The sequence below is a fragment of the Belonocnema kinseyi genome, chromosome 7, assembly GCF_010883055.1.
Source record: "Belonocnema kinseyi isolate 2016_QV_RU_SX_M_011 chromosome 7, B_treatae_v1, whole genome shotgun sequence".
Classification (NCBI taxonomy): domain Eukaryota; kingdom Metazoa; phylum Arthropoda; class Insecta; order Hymenoptera; family Cynipidae; genus Belonocnema; species Belonocnema kinseyi.
In genome coordinates, this window is record NC_046663.1 from 135,747,557 (window position 1) to 135,770,295 (window position 22,739).

General features: G+C 32.3%; 1 protein-coding gene across 5 annotated transcripts in view; it reads right to left on the bottom strand.

Annotated features, from left to right (window-relative positions):
• LOC117175811 (DTW domain-containing protein 2) overlaps positions 1 to 22,739 on the bottom strand; it is a 217,397-nt gene that overhangs the window by 173,738 nt on the left and 20,920 nt on the right. Inside the window, exons 2-4 of one of the 5 annotated variants that reach the window (XR_004467528.1) lie at positions 21,564 to 21,863; positions 21,434 to 21,485; positions 17,211 to 17,317 (exon numbers count right to left, since the gene is read on the bottom strand). The exons of 2 other annotated variants lie outside the window; for them this stretch is intronic. The gene's annotated coding sequence lies outside the window, so the exon portion shown is untranslated. Of the gene's footprint in view, positions 1 to 17,210; positions 17,318 to 17,341; positions 21,504 to 21,563; positions 21,864 to 22,739 lie in introns of those variants that run through there. 2 more of the 5 variants (XR_004467529.1, XR_004467527.1) reach the window with 2 other exon arrangements.

Here is a 22,739-nt window from a genome sequence, read left to right on the forward strand (position 1 = left end):
TTGCGACTAGAGTGCAGAAGGCTATAAGATTGGTTTAGCTCCTTGTGCTGATTAACGAATCACAGTTTCGAACTATCCACACTATCGATATTGGAAATAAATACTTAAAAATTATGGGCATGAAACTTTTCAGCCCCAAAAATATGGGATGGGACATGATATGATATACAATATCGCAATATTCGACTATTTAATACCTGCTATTCCCGGATTTGAAGTTTTTCACTCCAAAATAATATAATTTTGATGTATTAAATTTTTATCGCATTGATGCGTCATTGACAATTTCCAAGATCTGCAAATACCCTCGTGCTATTATAACAATTCTCGGTAAAAAAAATTCCATTCTGATTACGCCATCATCGATTCTTGGAATCCTTATCTATGTGAACCAAATTAATTAAACGTTCTCCTTTGATATTTGCCGACAGGGCGTCATATTTTATAAAATGTTAAACAATTTCTAGGGTAAACAAAATTGCATTCTGATGACGTCATCGTCGATTCCTGGAATCCTTATCTATGTGAACTAAATTAATTAAACGTTCTCCTTTGATATTTGCCGTCAGGGCCATCATATTTCATATAATGTTAAACAATTTCTGGGGTAAGCAAAATTCCATTTTGATGACGTCATCATGATTCCTGGAATCCTTATCGACAGTGTTGCCGTATTTCAACAGTATTAATACCATATAAGCGGTGCACTCTCTGTTGTTTATCATTGTAGTGGTAAACAACCACGAGTAGGTTTGAAGTATAAAACGCTCCAAGATCTATATCAAAGTACAAATTTTTCTGTGATTCCATCAGTTAATAACAAGACTCGCATAATTTCAAATTACTTTAAATCTGTGTAGTGTTTCTATAAGTGTCATCAGTTAATAACAAGACTTATGTAACCTCAAATAACTTGAAATCTACGCATTGTTTCTACAAGTGTCATCAGTTGATAACAGGACTTACATAACCTGAAATAACTGAAAATCTACACAGTCTTTCTATAAGTGTTCGCTGATTCCATTTAGAGCTAAAAATGGATTTCGAGAAATGTAAAAAGGTTCTACAAATTATGAAGATGGGATATCAACTTTTACTCGAAAAGAAACCCCCAGCAGCTGATGAAATTAGATTGTGGTCGAGGGCAGGAACTAAGAAAATCCGGATATTAAAGAAAATATTGAGGAAGAACATACTGCTATCCGTGAGCCAGAAACATGCGATTATGACTTTAATTGGTGATCTGAAGATTGCAAGCAGAAAATTCAAGAAGTTGCTCAAGACAGGAACTGGTATGAATGAAGCTTTGAAGAAACTGAGTGAGAGGGTGAGTTGGAATGATGTAGTAAGTGCGTTTCGCACACGGATAAGAACAGGACTTATAACAAATTTAATACATAAAGATTTAAATACATTTATGGATGATTGTAAACGCATGTGTATTTCGCGAATTAAGAATGCAATTAAGGGCATGTGATATAGTACTTACAGTTTCCCCGGCTTTTTTTCCACAAAAATGAAAATTTTTAAATCTGAATTCGGAGATGCTATAAAATATCATAACGGACGTCCCCGGACTCTTTTGAGGGATATAATAACAACAAAATTTATTGTGCTAAATAAAAAATTTATGTATATGCATTTTTTTGAGGTTACGTCGTTTTTCATCTCTGCCTTTCCAATAATCTGGAAATTATTTATGTAATAAACTTTTTTGATTGCTTGTAAACAAGGTTAGTTCCGGGAGATTAGTTACTATGTTTTTTTGCAAGTCCAAAGTTTTCGGCCAAAAATATTGTGTAGTTTGGAAGCAACGCTCGGGTGAATTGTAACACACATAACCTCGAAATATACACGCACGTTGTTAGCAATATCGAAAATTTTTTGACAAAAAAAACACAACAAAAGTGTGCAGGGACGTCCGTTAGCATGTTAGCTATCATTTCCCAGATTTTGAAGGCAAAATATTTCTTATCCTAGGAAAAAAGCCGGGGGAATCTAGCACTGAAAAAATCGATACTATTTCCTAAGCGCTATGCAAATTAATCACATTTTGCTAAATTAAAACTTTTTTGAATTGACCTACAAAAAAAAGTATGTGGGGACGTCCGTTTGCATGTTCGCTATCATTTCCCAAATTTTTAAGACAAAATATTTATTATTCTAGGAAAAAAGCCAGGAGAGCCTAAAACTGGTAAAATCGACAATTTTCTAAGCATCACATGCCCTTAATAGTATAGCTAATATCAGAGCTTGCGTTGAATTCACAGGTATTTTCAAGGCATTAGTGGGAGGGGAGGAAAAAATCGAGGCAAAACGTGTTTGGACTGAAAATAATCCTATTCTAACATCTTCGAATATTGGTGAATGGCTTGACTATAAAATTCGTCAACAAGTTGAAGTTCAAATTGAAGATTTAAAAAAAAAAAACAGATTCAGGGTGGAGACTAATAGAAATTATCAGCTTAATGGTTAACACAAATGGATAAAAAAGAGAAAAAAAGCTGTTGTTAATATTAAAAATAAAGACTCGTATTGTTTTCTCTGGTCAGTAACGGCAGCCCTTCACCCTGCTGTAACCCATTCTGATCGAACTACTTCTTCTCCTAAGCTTGATGGTTCAGAACTCAAATACAATGACATCAAGTTTCCAATTACTCTTGAGGATATTCTAAAATTTGAGAAAATGAACGGTTTAAGTATAAATGTATACAGATTAGAGTCTGATAAATACAGTAAGAAAGAGGAAATTGTTCCAGTTTTTATAAGCCTGGGAAAATCTAAAAAACTTACTATTTACCTTCGTATGATTGAAAACACTAACTTTGATTCAGATGTAGAAGTTTATCATGTTGCTTTAATCAAAAATCTATCTAGACTAGTAAAATCACAAATAATAATAATAATAATAATAATAATAATAATAATAATCGTTGCCCCACTTATTTTTGTGACAAGTGTTTGCGTCACATTAAATTTGAAAAATCTTTTGAAAAACAGAGAATTGAATGTCATAATCTGAATAATAATTGCACACTAATACTCCCCACAGAAGAGGATAACATTTTGTAATTTAAAAATTATAAATACAAAGAGAGGGTTCAATTTGCAGTAGATGCTGACATAGAGTGATTGTTAGAGCCAGTTGTCAATACGCATGGAAATGCTTATCAGAAACATATACCTACAAGTGTTGCTTATTACACAAAATGCAGTTTTGACGATTAGCAATCTGAACCTAAGTTTATCGTGGAAAGGACTGCATCACGTGGTTTGTCCTTGAGTTGAAAAAGTTAGCTGAGAAAGTAGATTCTTATTTTAAAAATCCAGTTCCAATGGAACTCATAACATTAAAGCAAGAGTATAATTTTCAAAACGTAAAAGTTTGTCACATTTGCGAACAAGATTTTAATCAAGATGATGTTGAACATCGGGATCATGACTATTCTACAGGTAAATACCGTGCCCCTTCTCATGACAGGCGTAAGGTAAATTACCAAGACTCACATGTAATTCCTATAGTATTTCATAACTTATGTGGCTACGACTCTCACTTTTTCATCAAAGAATTGGCTACAAGCTTTGAGGGTGATATCTCATTATTACCTATCAACAAGGAAAAATATATATCCTTTACGAAAAGGGTGCAAAATACAAAAGTTAAACTCAGATTCATACTATTTTCGATTTATGCCAAGTAGCGTCTCCAAATTAGCTTCAAATCTTAGCAATGATGAAAAATTGATTACAAGAAAATATTCAAAAAATGATGATGTATTTGAATTATTAACAAGGAAAGGAGTATTTCCATACGATTATGTTGATAATTGCCAGAAATTAGATGAAGATTGTCTGCCAGCAAAAGAGGAATTCTATGCCAAATTAAATGATGAGGGTATTTCAGATGAAGATTATAATCATGCGTGCAAGGTGTGGGAAAAATTTAACTTAAAAACGTTAGGTGAATATTCAGATTTATACTTGAAAAATTATGTTTTTCTCTTAGCGACATTTTTAAAAGTTTTAGATGTCGCTGCATTGAAACTTATAACTTGGATCCATTGCACTACTATACACTACCAGGGCTTTCTTTCGATGCTATGTTAAAGTATACTGGAATTGAACTCGATCTATTAACAGATATAGAAACGTTATTATTTGTTGAAGGAGCAATAAGAGGTGGTGTGTCTCGGTGCTCCAATAGGTATGCGAAAGCAAATAATAGATTCATGGGGTCGAATTTTGATGAAAATGTATCCGAGTCCTATATCACTTATTTCGATATAAACAATCAATACGGTAAAGCTATGAGCCAATCTTTACCCTATAACAATTTCAACTGGTTCACTGATTTTGAAAACAAACCAAATTTTTTCAACATTCCCGATGATTCAGAAATAGGTTATATTCTTGAAGTAGATTTAGAATATCCTGAATAACTCCATGATTTGCATAAAGACCTACCATTATGTCCAGAGCATTTTACACCTCCTCTTCCAACATCTAAAATCATAAAACTAATTACCAATTGGAAATTAAAGACTAATTACGTTCTCCATTATCAAAACTTAAAACAGTATTTAAAATTGGGAACGAAACTTGTTAAAATTCATCGAGTTTTAGAATTCAACAAAAGCCATGGCTAAAAGCCTATATTGATTTGAATACTGATTTGAGAAAGAAGGCAAAAAATGCGTTTGAACAAAATTTCTTCAAACTCATGAACAACTCTGTCTTCGGAAAGACCATGGAAAACGTCAGGAAGCACAACGATGTCAGATTAGTGACAAAGTAGGAGGGAAGATGGGGTGCAAAAGCTCTGATTGCCAAACCAAACTTTCATAGCTGTACTATATTTGGTGAGGACATGGTGATCATTGAAATGAGTAAAACCAAAATTAAATTCAATAAGCCCATCTATACAGGCTTCACAGTTCTAGACATATCAAAGATAATGATTTACGCATTCGGTGAAAAGACAAAATTACTCTACACAGACACAGACAGCTTGATTTACCACACTACAGAACAAAACATTTATGAGTATGTTAAAAAAGATTCCGATAAATTTGATGCCTCAGACTATCCACCAAATGATGTATACGAAATTGAATGACTAAACAAAGAAGTCTTGGGGCTCATGAAGGACGAATGTAACGGGAAAAATTTAACTGAATTTGTGGGGCTAAGGTCAAAATTGTATTCTTATAAAGTTTTGGGTGAAGAAGGGGAGAAAAAGAAAGCCAAAGGGATTAAAGGGTCCACTTTGAGGACAATCACGTTTGACGACTATAGGCAAACTTTGCTACATTATCAAACTCTTACTCGACCTAAACGGTTAATTCGAAGCCGTAAACATGAGGTTCACTTAATTCAGCAAAACAAGATCGCCGTCAGCTGGCGAGATGATAAGAGGATGCTGCTTCCTCATACAACCGACACACTTCCATGGGGCTACAAAATCCAATCACAGGAGGCAATGGATGTTGATAAAAATTAATATTCATTTTCCAAAAAAAAGAATTCAATTCTCAAAGAAGAGTTGAGATTATGAACAGTGATTCTAAACAAAAACTTGTATATATGTGTAGAAACAAGCGAGGTGATTAATGTGATGAGTGATGTGGATATAAGAGTCGGTGAGTGAGAAAGATAGAGACCTAGCACCTTTGATGTGGAAGATATAGACTATTATCTACATAGGGCTGTAAATAAAATACATGTATAATTGGAAATAGTAACAAAAGAAGTATATATGTAAATTGAAAGAAGAAGAAATTTAAAAACTGTAAAATTGTTTGTAAAATACAAGTTATTGTAAATATAAGAAAAAATGAATTTAATCTAAATTGTTCTTTTTTATTTAATGCAACCTGAAAATAACATTTTTTTAAAGCAAATTTACTTCTAATTAAAAATTTCAATGCTAATCATTTTCCTAAATTGATGTAGCTATTGGATGCAACCTGATCCAGCAGACCGAATATTCCAATGTCAACTATGTTCACCAACCAATCATTTACTTATCTAATATTCGCACTTATTATTATTATAGGGACCAGCAACTCTAAAAAACAAATTATTTTTCTTTTTCATTTAAAATTATTTTTCATTTCCAATAGAAAAAACCAGTACATTATACTTAAAAATAAATAGATTATAATTAATTATATATATGGAACTAAACTATTTCCACTCGGTTACAGTAGTTTTTATATCAACTTTTTCACCACACCACTTATCGGTTTATACTCAAATATACGATCATGCAAAATTAAGCAATATGCCGTTGTGTGAGCGGGAAAATTTTCACTAGTTGGAAATTCCAATCGAACGTCAACTTGTCCGTATTTCAAGGACTCATTTTGCTTAGAACAGTCAATTACTACTAGAGGTGCATACCCTATAAATTCTCCTCTCGACAGCAATGGTTGCAGTTCTTTACCCTAGTAATAAGCTTGAAAGTTCGTATACATTTCATAAAGAAGAGCATACCTATTTCGATTAATATCAAGATTCAAATTACTATAAGGATAGCACTGATCATTTGAAAGTAGTTATACGAGTACATTAGTCAAATTGCAATTATCAAAATTTCTAGAGCTTCTAATAGTATTATTTTTTCTGTTTGTTTGAAATCCAAGTACAACAAATCTTGGTTTTTCCAACTGTGTTGATGTTTTTACAGTCCAAACATGGTTTGAAGTAGTTGGAAGTAGAGGATATTCATACAGTTCCCAAGTTCGAAAACTTACTGGAATAGATGGATCTTTTTCAATATATTTTAGTAACTGAAATTTGCGTGAATCTGACAATCTAACACTAGGCAATAACCACTCTATTTTATTAATTTCAATTTTATACTGCTCAATGGGGGCAGCTTGCAAAATGGCATTTGCACCACTTTTTGATCTTGTCAAAATAAGTTCATGTTTAGCATTGACAATGATTTTGTGATAATCCTCGGCAAAACCAAATATCATGCTATGAGGTATGGCTACATCAAAGTAACCAGTGGCGACGGTTAGTGATTGATTATTATCATTTATTTCAAGCCAGCCAGTATTCTGTATGTAACTTTACTGTCCGGGATTTAGAGATACATAATTTTTCATGAGACTAGTGAGACCAACATTTTTATTTCTATCAATTTCTATTGCATTGATTTAATATCTTGCTTCTTCAAACAAATTACAGATGGCAATAGAAACTAAAATTGCGTTTATTACTGGTGCTCCATCAGTTCTTACGATTCTGCCGTGTACGTGTAGTGAACTTTTGCTCGGCAGGAGACAATAATCTTGATTCTGAACAGCAATTCTAATCTCATCACTATTATTAAAGCTTGATGAAGCATATGACTGGTGTGCATGCACTTCACAATGAGCGAAAGATTCGCCGAAAATAATGGGAGTTTCGATATTAAAAATTTCCCCCTCCATGACAAACAATTAAACGTCAATATACAAAAATACAGATGCAAGCACAAAAAATCTTGAATCTTTTTATTCTCTTCTTTTTGCGAGTCATGTGACCTCGAAACCCAGCCTTTTCAGCAGCAGTACGTTTTGAGGTGTTATCCCTTTGACAGTCTGTTGTCGACTGATGCTCTTGCTCCATGATACTAAAGTATTATAGCTGAATCCGACCTTTTTATTGAAAACAATACCCATTATCGTAAAGACTTGATGTGCAGTCTGAGTGTTATAATTTCTCCACGAAAATTAACCAAATGTCCGTCTTGATCAACTATACAGAGCTGTATGTGATCTATTGTCTTGATGGCGATCGGCAAGTAAATGATGTGCGATGGGACTTCTACTATCTTATATCCTGGCGGTACAACGGGGAAAAATTCATGAATAGTGTGTACTTTTTGACCATTGATGTACGCTCCTGTAGTTATGTTAAATTTAACTCTGAGGGCATTTATTTTAATAATGGATACTGGTTGGTCTGATTCATGATGTTTATTAGGTTCCAATATTCTTGGTGTAAATCCCAATAAACTTGCAATTGAGTCTGATTTTTAAAAATTTATATCTCGATTGCAATATATTTCACTTCGTAATGTATTATTATTAGATTTAATATGAAGTTCAATACCCTTTTTTACTAAAACATTCTGTAGATAGCGCTGTATATCACCTATTTCATAACTTCCTGTAGGTATTTCAATTATTTCTTTACCCACGTGGAATTTATTTTGACCAATGTCTACATTGGGAATTGAGTTGAAGGTTAGAAATTCGACAATACCAAGAGCGTAATTTTTGTATAGAGACAACTCAATTGGAGGAAAATACTGATTTTCTAGGATCGAAGGAGTGCCCGATAATGTTAGCGTCAATGAATCATCCATGGTGACGGCTAGTCTTTGACTGGCTTGAAATCATTAGCCTCTACATTTATATAGATTATACATATTTTAAGATTTTGATTGCATCAAAATTAAAGACATAAATGTCCACATACTAATGTATCATAATTTTTGATAGCTTTCATGATTATATTTTACGCTATCAACACCGAGATACTTAAAGAGATCCAAAGGTGGCCTGAGGTTACCAAAGCTATCAAAATAAATTACTTTCCTGTTAAACTTTTTATACGCAACCCAATGAGTACCTAGATTGTTTTTATCATCAAGTTTAACAATAGCACTTTCGAATTCACGTGGCCCACAGTTTGGTAATCCATTACGTATAAAAACACCTCTAAAATGTTTAATTTGTGAAGTTTTTGCGAATTTAAATAAATTTGCATTGGTTAATGCTCGGTGAGATAGCGTCACTTTACGTGTTTTGGTTTGCACTTAAGTCCCCCTCCTTGATTATATGGTTTTAGATGAAGTCCTAATCCTCCTTTATATGGTTTCAAATAAAGACCTATCCCCACAGAAATGGCTTCCATTGCTTCATTATGACGTTTTCTTTCTTCAAGCTTTCGTTTTGCATCATTTGAATCATTAACAGCTTTAGATATTCCCGCAGCTCGACCAGCTAGCGCACCAGTAGCACTTAGACCGGCAAAGATGGGTATAAGAAAGGGTAGAAAGCCACCCAATTTCTTTGGAACTGGTAAAATTCGAGGTTTCTTTACATTTCTTTTTCCATCAGTCTTTTTCACAGCTGCACATGCCCCTCTGAGAGCAGATTTGATAACAGTTTGTGCATCATTGCCTGTTATCATTGCTTTTTCAGCTGCTGTAACTATTTTTTGAGTGTGGTCGTAGACCTTTTATTTTTGATACCCATACCAAATTTTGATTTAATTTTCATTGCATTAGTTATTACCCAAGCAGCGGCCTTTTCACCCAAGCCTGTGTCCTCAGGAAGGACACGTTTCCAAGCTTTTTCAGCTAGTACACTGTCAGCTGAGTTTCTAGCCTCTATATTTTCTCCATTTTGTGAGTAGTCTATGTCGTGCTCCTTACAAGCAGCATCAAGAGGATTGATTCCAGGATCACCTCACGCAATTTGTTTTGCCAATTTCGTGCCTGGTCCACAGTACTGGTATGCAGGAATATGTAACTCTAAAGGAAGATTATTAATAATTTTATTCAACAGACCTTTGCCACGTCTCGCCTCTTTCGAGGATCGCTTCCGACTGACTGTAGGTCTGTCACCGTGAATAATCATATGTGTTTGAGAAATACTTTCAGACTAAAGACTGAACCTACATAAACCTGACATTTATAGTTTTTCACTCAGTCATAGTCAAGATGCAGTTTGAAGCACAACCTATAAAGCTACCTATCGATAATTTCGATTCGCTTGTACAGCATGAGAAAAAAGAAAAACGGCATGGACATCTGTTACCAAGCAGTGTACGAGCAATATTTTGTGGACCTTCCAACTGTGGAAAGACAAATGCTTTGTTGGCTCTGTTAATACACCTAAATGGATTGAGATTTGAAAATGTTTATGTTTACTCTAAATCTTTAAATCAACCAAAATACAAATTTTTAGAAAAAGTTCTGAACTCAGTAGCTGGTGTTGAGTACTATCCTTTCAATGAGCATGATGATGTTGTAATGCCAAATGAAGCTAATTCAAATTCAGTGTTTGTATTTGATGATGTAGCCTGTGTAAAGCAAGATAATATAAAAGCATTTTTTTCAATGGGTAGGCACAAGGTTCTTGACTGTTTCTATTTGAGTCAAACATATGCTTGTATTCCGAAACATCTTATACGTGATAATGTTAATTTGCTTGTATTGTTCAAACAAGAGGAGATGAATCTGAAGCATATATATGATGATCATGTGAATAGTGACATGCCTTATTCACAATTTAAAAAGGTGTGTTTAGCTTGCTGGTATGATGATAAGAATGAATTTGTTGTAATTGATAAGGATAGAAATCTGAATCAAGGTAGATATAGAAAAGGTTTTGATTGTTTTGTTAATCTGGAAAAGCAATAAATATGTATGTAATGACTACATAGAGACAGTTACACTTTGAACACTACGGTATTAACATGTCTACACGTGAGGGCTTTCATAAGCAAAAACATATTTTGCATGAAATTGCTAAAGATAGTGAAGCGATTCGACGAAAGCATAGATAACTAAAGTTGGGTAAAGAAACAGTTGATCAGACATTAAATGATACCTTTAAGCCCAGCATTACACCACTTGAGAAAATATTTAATGGTTTTGAAACTGTTAAAAGAATTGATCCAATCGGAAATAAAGCCAAGAATAAAATGAAAAGTGAATTGAAGAGTGAATCTGAAGAAGAATTTCAGCAAGAGTTTTAAAATCAAGGTGAAGAGCAAAATGATCAAGATGATGATGAAACTTCATTCTTGTCAGCATACGATTCAGAGGCTTCAGAGGATTTAGAAACACCAGTTTCCTTTCCATCAAATGATATAGCAATTGATTATCTTCAAAAGTTGGGAGAGAGAAGGAGAGATATAGATAATGTTTATGGTGTACGAAAATTATCGAAAGACAGACTAATGAATGGAGATTCTTCGATAAGTTTCAATAAAAATCTTATTAATATAGGCACTGTAAGCTATCCAAGACTGTGGGTTTGCTTAAACATATGTTTAAAAAGATACCAAATAGTACTGTTATAAATAATGAAGACCTTGAAAATTTTAAAAATATTGCAAATTCAATAAATTTGCATCGAAAACATTATAGAGTTGATGGGGATTTTCGTGATAATAAATCTGCCAAATATACAAATTTTATAAAAAAACTAATTCCCCTTTCACCTTTGAAAACTAACAATAAACAAATTGAAAAGCGCTCTTCAATGGGTAACGGTTTAATTCCAAAATATATGGTTGGTACAGAGGCTAATAAATTAGACTACATTTATTGAGATAATCCAAACGAATTAGTTGATGGATTGCCTTTACTGTTAGCATCTCAAGCAGCAGGAAATCCAAGTCACACAAATGAAATTATGTCAATTATTGAAGAATTAAGAGAGGCTGGAATTATTTATTAATCAATTTTTAAAATTAATTTATCAATTTATTATTGATAATTCATATTTATTAATCAATTTGACGATATTTTGGTCATTTGTAAAATGAGTATCGATGTGTTTGGACGTCATATTAAGCGAGCTAAGATGGCAAGTCGAGGTCCACCAGGAGTTGGATTCAAATTCACCACCGATGGGCATTATGATATCGGAAAAAAGCTGTGCAATGTAGCTGATACAAAAGATTTAGATGATGCAGTAAATATCAATATGATGCAACATGTGTTACAGCAAGAAATTCAGACTGCATGATGTCATAGCTTCCTTGTGAACTGAAGTTGTTAACAATAACATGATGATTGAAACTCTAGAAACTTTCTCATATAAAAGTTTAAATATTTTGAAAGTTGTTGTAGATTCCATTCAAGAACTGGCGCATCGTAATTCAGAGCTCATTTCTCAGTTGGATGCCAAACTGAACACACTAAAAAATGAATAACGAAAAGCTGCAACTAGTGAAGGAGCTACATAGGCCTGCTAGAAAAAACTATCAACGTCGACACTTTGATATCCGTAGCATCGATGAGACTTGGCAAGCGGATCTTGTTGAAATGCAACCTTATACAAAAGAAAACACAGGATACAAGTACATTTTGACTGTAATTAATATATTTTCCAAATTTGCTTGGGCTATTCCAGCTAAATCCAAGAAGGGTCAAGATGTAGCTGCAGCTATGAAATCTATACTTGACAAAGGACGCATACCGAAAAATTTACTTGTTGATAGAGGCAAAGAATTTTACAGCTTACTTTTTGAAAATCTTATGTAGCGATACAAGCTACATTTGTACTCGACGTTTAGCAATTTAAAAGCATCCATTTTCGAGCGATTTAATCGTACTTTAAAGAATAAAATGTGGATGCAATTTAGCTTACAGGGGAATTACAAATAGATATTTTGAAAGATTTAGTTTCATCTTACAACGATACTAGGCATCAGACTATTCGAATGAAACCAAAAGATGTTGCTGAAGAAAATGAGAAAAAATTGTTGTTTGATGCAAACAAAAACTACAGTGTAAAACATGCAGTTGAGAAAGCGAATTTTAAAGTTGGAGATAAAGTGTGTATAAGTAAATTTAAGCATGTTTTTGAGAAAGGCTACACACCGAATTGGACAACTTAAATATTTATCGTAAGCCATATTAAGAATACTAAACCAGTGGCATATATGCTTAAGGATTATCAAGGTAAGGCTATTGCCGGCAGTTTTTATGAACAAGAACTAGGTAAAGTTTGACATCCAAGTAGAAGTACTGAAAAAGCGAGGAAATAAGCCATTTGTAAAATGGTTAGGTTTCGATAACTCACACAATAGTTGGATAGTTAAGTCTAGCTTGTAAGTATCTTTTGTATTAATTTTAAGTTTTTTTCTTAATAAAGTTGATTATTTTCGGGTGTATATGTCTTTTTTACTAACACATCTACCTACCCGTAATCTAGTAAATGAAAAAAGGCGTATTTAGTTTAGATCATATTTATATTTAGATATTTCTTACAAACAAAATACATGACATTTTTAATTTATAGAGCTACCATTCACGCATCTGAGTTCTGGTAATTTCTCAATCACTTCTTATCACATATTCTGACTGTAAAAAGTCGTCATTTCAAGAAATAGAATTTTATATCGCATAAGATTAGCAAATATAAGTTTTTTCATTGCCCTACTCTCTAAACTCGTATAGTTTTTTGTTATATAAGATTTTATACTTTTCACAGATGGTGATTTCAAGTTACGCCAGACACTTTCAGCGATGGTTTAAATAATGACATCTTTTGTACGTTGAAACGGCATAACAATGAGATCCAGAAGATGCCGGTCGATACAAGGGCTGACTTCCTGAAGAACAGCAAACGTTGTTTCTTCCAGTACAAATGGATAATATTTTTGCGTTTCTTGAATTTTCTCCAAAGCCACTATATACTTTCCAAAAAATATAGTCATGTGTATATGGAAATTTCCACATTCTATGCATTGTTGCTTCTCTTGGCCATCAAGGAAGAGTGTTATGAGGTTAAAGTAACTTTTAAATAATTTCCACACTTCAAGATTTAGGGTTATACTTGCATGATGATGACTGGTCTGAAGTTTTACTGCTGAGCCGAGCTTTACGTCTTTTTTAAATTCAGCACCAACAATAATTTGTTTTGTGAAGGATGAATTCAGGTTGTATGTGGTCGCATGTAGCATTTTATTTTGTAGTGTATAAGGCACGATTAATATCACACCGAAGCTTGTCACGGACTGAGCGATATTTGAAAAACTGCACACACTTATACATTTGTCTCCACAAATTCAATAGAGTTGAAGCGTCCACCCAAATATACCATTTCCAGATGCTGGTCTTCACAGGCTTTCCTCATTTGAATAAACAAACTTTTATCCTCTTCAAACAATTTTTCCATTCTTTTTGGTAGGAAAACGGTGAATTTGTTTTCTATGATTACAAGCGTTCTCGTTCCATATTTTGTTTTAGGCTCCTTAATGTCCGTTATTTCATATCCCTTGTTAACTTCTAGGTCTGCCAGCTTCTTTATTGGAAGAAAATCTTCACTGCGAGCGGTTTTGTTCAATTTGAGGAAATCCATTCTTTTTTTCTTCTCCTCCACTGCTTGTTATCTTCAAGATTCACACTTTTAAATTTCCTTGTTAAGAGTTTGTATATCGGTTCGCACTTGAATGGTTTGCTTTAGCTCTTGAATGTTCTTTAGGAATACGTTGAAATGACTGTTTAGCTCTTGTTGCTTTTCTTCTTCGCAATCTGACATCTGACAACAAACTGAAGAAAGAGAAGAACTGACATCTTCCTATAGACGCTTACCCCCTCCATCAAATTTATGTAGCCTTTCCGTAGCATTTTACCATATGATACAATAATTAACATGAGAGTGAAAAAATAATACGTATTTAAACGTTTACTCAATTTAGTTCACATAGATAAGTATTCCAGGAATCGACGATGACGTCATCAGAATGGAATTTTGTTTACCCTAGAAATTGTTTAACATTTTATGAAATATGACGCCCTGTCGGCAAATATCAAAGTAGAACGTTTAATTAATTTAGTTCACATAGATAAGGGTTCCAAGAATCGATGATGGCGTAATCAGAATGGAATGTTGTTTAACGAGAATTGTCATAATAGCACGAGGGTGGTTGCAGATCTTGGAAATTGTCAATGACGCACCACTGCGTAAAAATCTAATACATCAAAATTATATTATTTTGGGGTGAAAAACTTCAATTCCGGGAATAGCAGGTATTAAATAGTCGAATATTGCGATATTGTATATCATATTATGTCCCATCCCATATTTTTGGGGCTGAAGTTTCATTCCCTTAATTTTTAAGTATTGATTTCCAATATCGATAGTGTGGATAGTTCGAAACTGTGATTCGTTAGTCAGCACAAGGAGCGAAACCAATCTTATAGCCTTCCGCATTCTAGTCGCAAGTTTGCTATTCGTACGGAAAAAAGTGGTCCAGAAGCCTCCTTACCTATCTACTCACGTCTTATACTTATTCTAAAAAAAATGCGCTGTGACATTAACGAAGCAGTGCATCATGTAAGTATATGGTGCTAGTGGTACCAGTGATGTGGCAATGGCACTTGCGTTCAATTGATGCCCTTTCTGTTTTGGCTCCCTCAATTGAAGTAACAGCTGTTTCACAATTCTCTTCAGGTATTAAGAAACTACAAAAAACTACGCTGAAAGGAAAGTTGGGTTGAAACTACTAGTGCTACTGTTTGTTTTTAACTAGTTATTTTGGTAATTCATATAACATGCGTATGACTTAAAACTGTATACATTTTGAGGTTAAAGCATTGAGCAAAATGAGCATTTTGCGCCCTTTATCAGTATTTTTCGCACTATAGTGTTGAAAAATACTGTATGCACCACGTGTATAACGGATTATTAAAGGTCGTACGAGCTACGCCCCTATCATTTTGCGCACATGCTGTATAAGGTACTATTTTCGCATGCTGAGGAAATCACTTTCTCGCTCAAGTATCAAACTAGTATCTTTTAATAGAAGTGCAAAAACTATTTTATCACACGAGGTACAAATAACTCAATCTGTGATGCATTTTAAGGTTATCACAGTGCATAAAATGACAATTTGAGGCTATAAATTATTTACTTGACGTTATAAAGTATTTTATAACATGAAGTGTGCTAAGCACGAGTTTTGCGTGCGTAGGTATATTGGTCGTAGCATGCGCAAAGTCGTTTACACGCACAGAATTTTTTAAAAATACTCTCTTTTATAAAATGTAGATACATTTTATACAAAACTCATACTAAAATAACATTAATGCTTTATATGAAATGTAGTGCTGTCGCGCTAGACTTAATGACAAAGAAATGATTAATGGTTTATATAACAAATAAACACGTTACTTGGTAATAAAACTTTCAGTTTGTAGTGCAACAAGTTTTATTGCAAAAGTATATTTAATATTTGTTCTTCGTAATTTAAGGTTGGCAAGATCTTAATAAAGAGCCATCAGACTTATGATATAACAAACATATACAAACACACATATAATGAGACTTATGACTTGTATTTGTGTATGTCTAAAATACATAATAGATAAAAGAAGTCACTATTTGAAAGTAGTCATTTAAAAAGTCACTGCCCGATCGCAGTATCAGTCACTTTTTTAATAGTGCAATCTAGGAACCTGAAGCTTGGATGCGCGAGCTAGCACTTTCTTATAATTTACACATACGAAGGAGCATCTTATACACGATTTCGGTCAACTTCGGGAACCTTCATGCTTGGTGTTTGATTTATGAATAAGCATCTTCACGATAGAGCCCATCTATTTTTCCATACATGTGTGAAAGTTTATTATTTAATAAATGCATTTTTTTGTTGACAATTAACTTTCACATTAGTATTAAACGATCTTTTTCTTGGTCAAAAAATCGCGTTCAAAGATAGAACTTCAAAGTCTATACCGTATCTATCACAGCCCCTCAAAAATAAGAAAATTAACTTACAATAGACTATTATTTATTTGTAGTTTTTACGTAGGCATTTGAGTGACAAAGTATGAAATCACGAAGAAAGAAAATTGAAATGAAAGATGTTCATTCAAACTGCTTTATGATTGTATTAGTACTTTGATCAATAAAATTTAGTAAAATAACTAAAAATTTTTATGCTTAAATTTTCTTCATACATTTCAATTAAAAATAATTTAACAAACAAACAAAATGTATTGAAATACAAATCTTTCAGATTATTAAAATAATATTTTGCATTTTTTCTCTTACTTGATTTCTTTAGTGCAATTATCGTAATTATTAAAGGTACACGTATTTGAATAAGGTAGAACTTGCGCTAATTTAATATTAAAATTCATATTTTACGGTATAACTTTTTATTAAAAGACTACTTATGAGTCAGACTTTGTATAATTCACTGCAGATGATCCGAAGTCCCTGTAAGAATACCGCAAATGATATTTCACGGAATGCTGCACTCGATGATTTCCCAAATGCGTGGCAGTTCGAAAATTTCGTAGCTCTCAGGTGGAACTTATTCGCAGAATTAAGCGCTCATAGTTACTAACTTGGTATTCTTTCGAGTGTAAATAATTTAGTAAACACTACTAGGGGAGTATGTCAAATATGGTTTAAATACACATTACACATCAGCAAAAACCATTTATTTTTATTTACATGCTTTACCAATTAAATTATGTATATAATTCAATTTAAAATGAACAGTATAATGATATCGATATTCACAACTTGATGATTACATTTATAATTGTAATCTGAAGATAAATCTGAAACGAACAAGGTATTTTATAAAAATTAGCATACATTTACAACATTAGAAACTTATATAAAAATATTATCTAGTACATTTAATGCACGTAATTCAAATCAAGACAATATGCAAAGTATTTAATTGCCGACGAATTTGCACTTAAGTACTAAGGTTACTCAAACTAGATTTCTATTTATAAAACTTTAAAAATGTTTCTATCAATTAATTACAAATAAAATACAAAAAGAAACCAAGAAACTTTCCAAGATGTAGCCTCCTTAAAAATTTTTAAATAGTCATGGACCTAAAATAAACTGAAAACAAATCCTTTTTATCAATCGGACTACAAAATTATATCTCTTACATAACTTGTTATTACGTATCTTTCTAAGTAAAATGTAGACAGCTACGTTACGCACAAGTCGAGGAATATTCTATCTTAAACAAGTGAGCCCAGGAAGTTTGATGCCGGATTAGTAAAGCCATCAGAAGTAACGTAAAATAAAAAATTATTGCTAGATTTTGAGGTTATATTTACATATATTTTAGAGCGCGCACAAAATGGAAATTAAATTCAAACGCAATCATATATAAATTAATTAAAACGTATGAAAAATTAACATTATTTTCTTTAGCCGCTTTCATTATTCAAAAATATTTTAATAAGACCTGATATGGGAAAAATCGGTCAAGATGTTAGATATAGTGAGCAACACACGAACGCGAACACGTACACACAATACCATCGAGTACACGAACCTATGTGCAGATTGTATGCATTTTTAAGAGAACACATTAGCTGGCATATTACTTATTAATCTGATACTCAAACATTCAATTTTAAAGATGTCATATTGAGATTAGAGGAATAAAAAACATTTTATCGTTACTAAATTGTTTCGAGGGTATATCGATTGTCACGATTTTTGCACCAAATTTTTTAAGCAAATGAAGTTTTTGGATAAAAATTACTTAATTGGTTAAAACGTGGTTATTTTTTGGGTAATTTTAGTTTCTAAGATTACTGCACACCAAAATTATGGCCATTAAATAATCAAAATATAGTTAAAATAATTAACAACGTTTTTAATGTATATAAAGTTATAAGAAAATCGATAAATATTATACATATTACATTATTTATACGTAATCTACGACAATTATTTGATTCATACAAAATGAAAATGCAAGTATTATTTAGAATTGTAGTTTTCCATGCGCGCTTATAGAAACAACGTTCCAAATTATTTGCATCAAGTAACTGTATCATTTCCTAATAATTTACTGAACTATGCTTTATGTTTTGAATTGACATTAGTTAATCAAAATATTTTTAGATAGAACATTACGTTTTGAACAATCAGTTGTTTGTGCATATTCAAAATATAATTATATTAGTAGATGTATGTTTAACCATTAATGTATCTGTATTTTAAAGTGTTTACAGTTTTAGCTTTGTACTCAAGTTTTGCGTTCGAATATGAGCGAGCCAATAAAACAGCAAATAAATGTTTCTTTTCTCGAATGTTAAAACATTTACAAAAGCTTAACTTTTTGACCAACAACGTAAGTATCAAACTTAAAAATATTTTAGATAAAAATTTCAAATATACCCCCAAAGTATTTTGAGAAAACACGAATCTCTAACAGTATAATTCATTGACCTCCAAAATACTTTTTAAAAATCTATTTCTATGTAATAATTAGAAAAAATTGTTCAGTAAAAGTTAAATTGATACATTATGAACCAGACGTTTGCTGCCAAAATCGTAGTATACTACAACATGAACTAGCAATCTGTATCATAAGCAGTCATCTATAATATTACTAAGCTCTAACTAAATGCTAAACGAGTAAAAAATATAAAAAATATAAAGAATTCAGAAATTGTAATTGTTTCAAAAAAAGAGTGTTCTTTTAAAGAAGCATTTTTTTTTAATCCCAAACAATTGAAAGCAAGAGTTAAGTAGGTAAATTAAAAAGCATTAGGAATAAAACAGAAACAGGATAGTACTTAGGTAAGATAGTTGCAATTTCCTATCATTATATTTATGATATTTTTTCATCACGCGAATGTTCACCGCATTATGGTGTTACAAGAGTTCTTTTGATAAAGGACAATAGACTTATAAGCATCACACAAACTCAGATAAATCTGAGCCAATCATTGATCTTATAAAGATGTTTGTTGTCTCATAATTATAATCTATTAAAATAAGCGTAATTATTTATTTCTTTGACCTTCACCAAAAAAACTTTGTATCATCATAAATCTATTCACCGATACGCTTATAACAATTATAGATTTTCATGCAAGGATGAATAAAAAATACTAAATTAACATAAATAATATTAAAATTTAAACGATGTCATGGCTAACCAATGACATCAAGTCTTTATCAACAATGCAGATATCGAAAGTTGAACATTTTAATTGTTGATAAAAAGTAACGTTAATCGATGTCTGAACGTATTTCTGCTTGTGTAATTTGAAAATGAATCATCTACCAAACGTACTAAAGAACCCGAAAGAGGTTAAAAAATAGTGAGCCTTTCAGAATTATACAAATAATAGGTGCGGATAATCTGCCATCTCAATTTTAGAAATACAAAATTGCTAGATGACAGAGATATTTCTATATCTGCATATCAAACGTACAGCTTCGAACTTCTTGGAAACACAAAAATGTACATTCTTTTCACGCTCCTACTCATAGACTTCGATCTAGTTTCTAGAATCTACCATCCGTTGTTGTACAGAATGATGAAAAGGTTTTCTAATTATTTAAAACGTTTTCGGCGTGTAAAAGCAGTGGAAAATGAGTTGAAGCATAATTTGAAATGATCACTAAAGGCTTACATTTTTTGTTTGCATGTTGGATAAACAGTAAGGTTAATCCAGGTTTAAACGTATTTGTACTCTTATTATTTGAAATTTAATCTCGTACCAAAATATTGAAAACTCTACAAAGCAATGAGTAAGAAAATAGCAGAGTTTATAAACTGTGTCGCATATAATTTTGATTAATAATGTATAAGTTGTAAAATGAATATAACCAATATTGTACGATTTATCTAACTGAAAATGGGGTGTATACTTGCCATTTTGTAGTTATATGGAAATCATTCACCGGCAAAAAGGTTGTAAATGGCGCCGTAATTGCGTATAAGTTAAAAGCCCTTACTTTAAGTAAATTTATAACTTCAAGAACATTAAATGAGCCCAATCTCCAAGCCTTTTAATTTACCTAATTTGATTTACATTAAATCTCTATAATTGCAACTTATATCAACATTTCATTTAATGTCTCATTTATGTTGGCTTAATGGTGTAATAATAATAATAATAATAATAATAATAATAATATGTTAACAAGTCCTAATGAACTATTTCGTACTTGTTTGCTCTTTGGCTTAGAAAAGAAATAAGGACAATAAAAATAGGTAAGTGTGGAATGGTTTTCTAATTTACAATTAGATATTTGAAAAAATAAAAATTATCTTGTATATTTGAATTATGTGTTCCCGAAAGCTTATAAAATAAGTAGTCACCCACATTTTCGGGAAAAAGTTAATTTTGTAAACATCAAGTCTCAATTTGAAGTCTACCATTTTAGAAAAATGGAAACCTAATTATAAATTATAATTTTTCGACCTAGAGATTCTATAACTAGACTGCTCAAATGATGCTACATGTAATTATTAACTACTATACATGTCCACGGTCGTCTTTTTAAGCAAAAAATTTCTCCACTTTGAGTGGCCATATTGGTTTTTATATTGAAACTTTGAAAAATGTAATGATAGAATCAAAATGACGAGGCGATTTTATATAGGAAAGAACCCAACTTTACATGTTTTTATAATTCTTGTATTTTGATTTAAAAAAACCAAACGACTACGGAATGGTCCATCGGGAATCAATAGGTTAATATGGTAGACGTCGCAAGCATTGCAAACAAATGTTGATAACACTTTCTGGAAAACTATTGTTTGAATATATCTAATAGAAGCAAGAACCAATTTCAATAGTTTTTAAAAATATTTTAAGTTATTTTTTCGCTTATGGTACAACATTTTCGTTGGAAAAAACCTTCTTATTGTAAATGTATGGTAAGTAATTACAAATTACCTGTAAAATTTTTGGAAAATTATTTGGTTGCATTTTCTTGAGTTTTTTGACTCTGAAAAATAAATGTAGGCTAATTAATTTATGAATTATTGTTTACTAAAACAACTAAACGATATAAAAATGTTTTTACCTCTTCTTCCTTTAAACGCTTTATCTTTTTTCTCTGTCTTTTGTTTGGAAGTTTACGTTTTTTGTCCACTTGAACTGAATTGTAACGTTCAGTTTTCATTATATTGAATCGTAATATATCAGTAGATATTTACTTACTAATCTTTTAAAAATATATACAAATCATTTTGTTCCATTATACTGTCATGGATTGTTGATGCGTGTGTTCCATCAAACTAATTTTTTTCTATACTGCTTGCATTGATGTTGCTAACGTTGAAATTATTTTCCAGACTGCTTCTTTTAACGTTGTTGTGACTCACTGCAAAATTCAGGATATTTGTAACGATTATTCTACAATATTGAAAATAATTATATCACTTGCAATATCTCTGATGACATCATCAATAACATCGGCGGGGATCTGATTAAAAGTGTAGCATATAGTGCATAAGAAGTTGCAAACGGGAGAATCTGATGAGTGTTACAGTGCCCAGGGTAGCCGATGACGGAGATTACAGAGTGTCCATCGCTGTTTCTCGTATTTACCAGATCTAGTAAGTGCATTCAGGTTGCCAACGATTTCAGAGAACGCCGGTTACAAGATGCGCACCATAGTTTTGTTAGCGTACGTGTTTAATACATATCTCGTTTTGCTCCGTGAACGCTCACTTTGAGCATCTGCTTCTAGACCGTGGGCTCACAACATAAATGGCAGCTTGATACAGATAAGGCCAATTTTCACATGAGATGTTCGTCTGATGATGAGGAACGTAAAAATGGGTGCCTGGCAGGTGTGAGTGGATGCGTTCACTTACGTAACTCGGATAAGGTTGAAAATTGGTGTATATGTAGGGGCTGACATTAGAAATAGCACCTGCGCATTGCCAGGCACTTGCCTGGATGCAAAAGTGTTGTCAGGCGGCTTCTATGTCGCCGGACATTCAGGTAAAATTTCTTGAAATTGATTTTACAGGAAAAAGTTTGAAAGAAAAGTTAGTCCACTCCCAGAGATGCATATTTTCATTGGTATATAATTTTTTGATAAAATTGATATATTTGGAGAAAAAATCGATTAAAGTAATACCATAACAATAAAAAGCCCTTTTTATTGACAACAAGTGATTTTTTCGAAAATCATTGAGAGACAAAAGGTACTCTATCACAGGTGTACTCCAAGATGAATAAGAAGTATTTG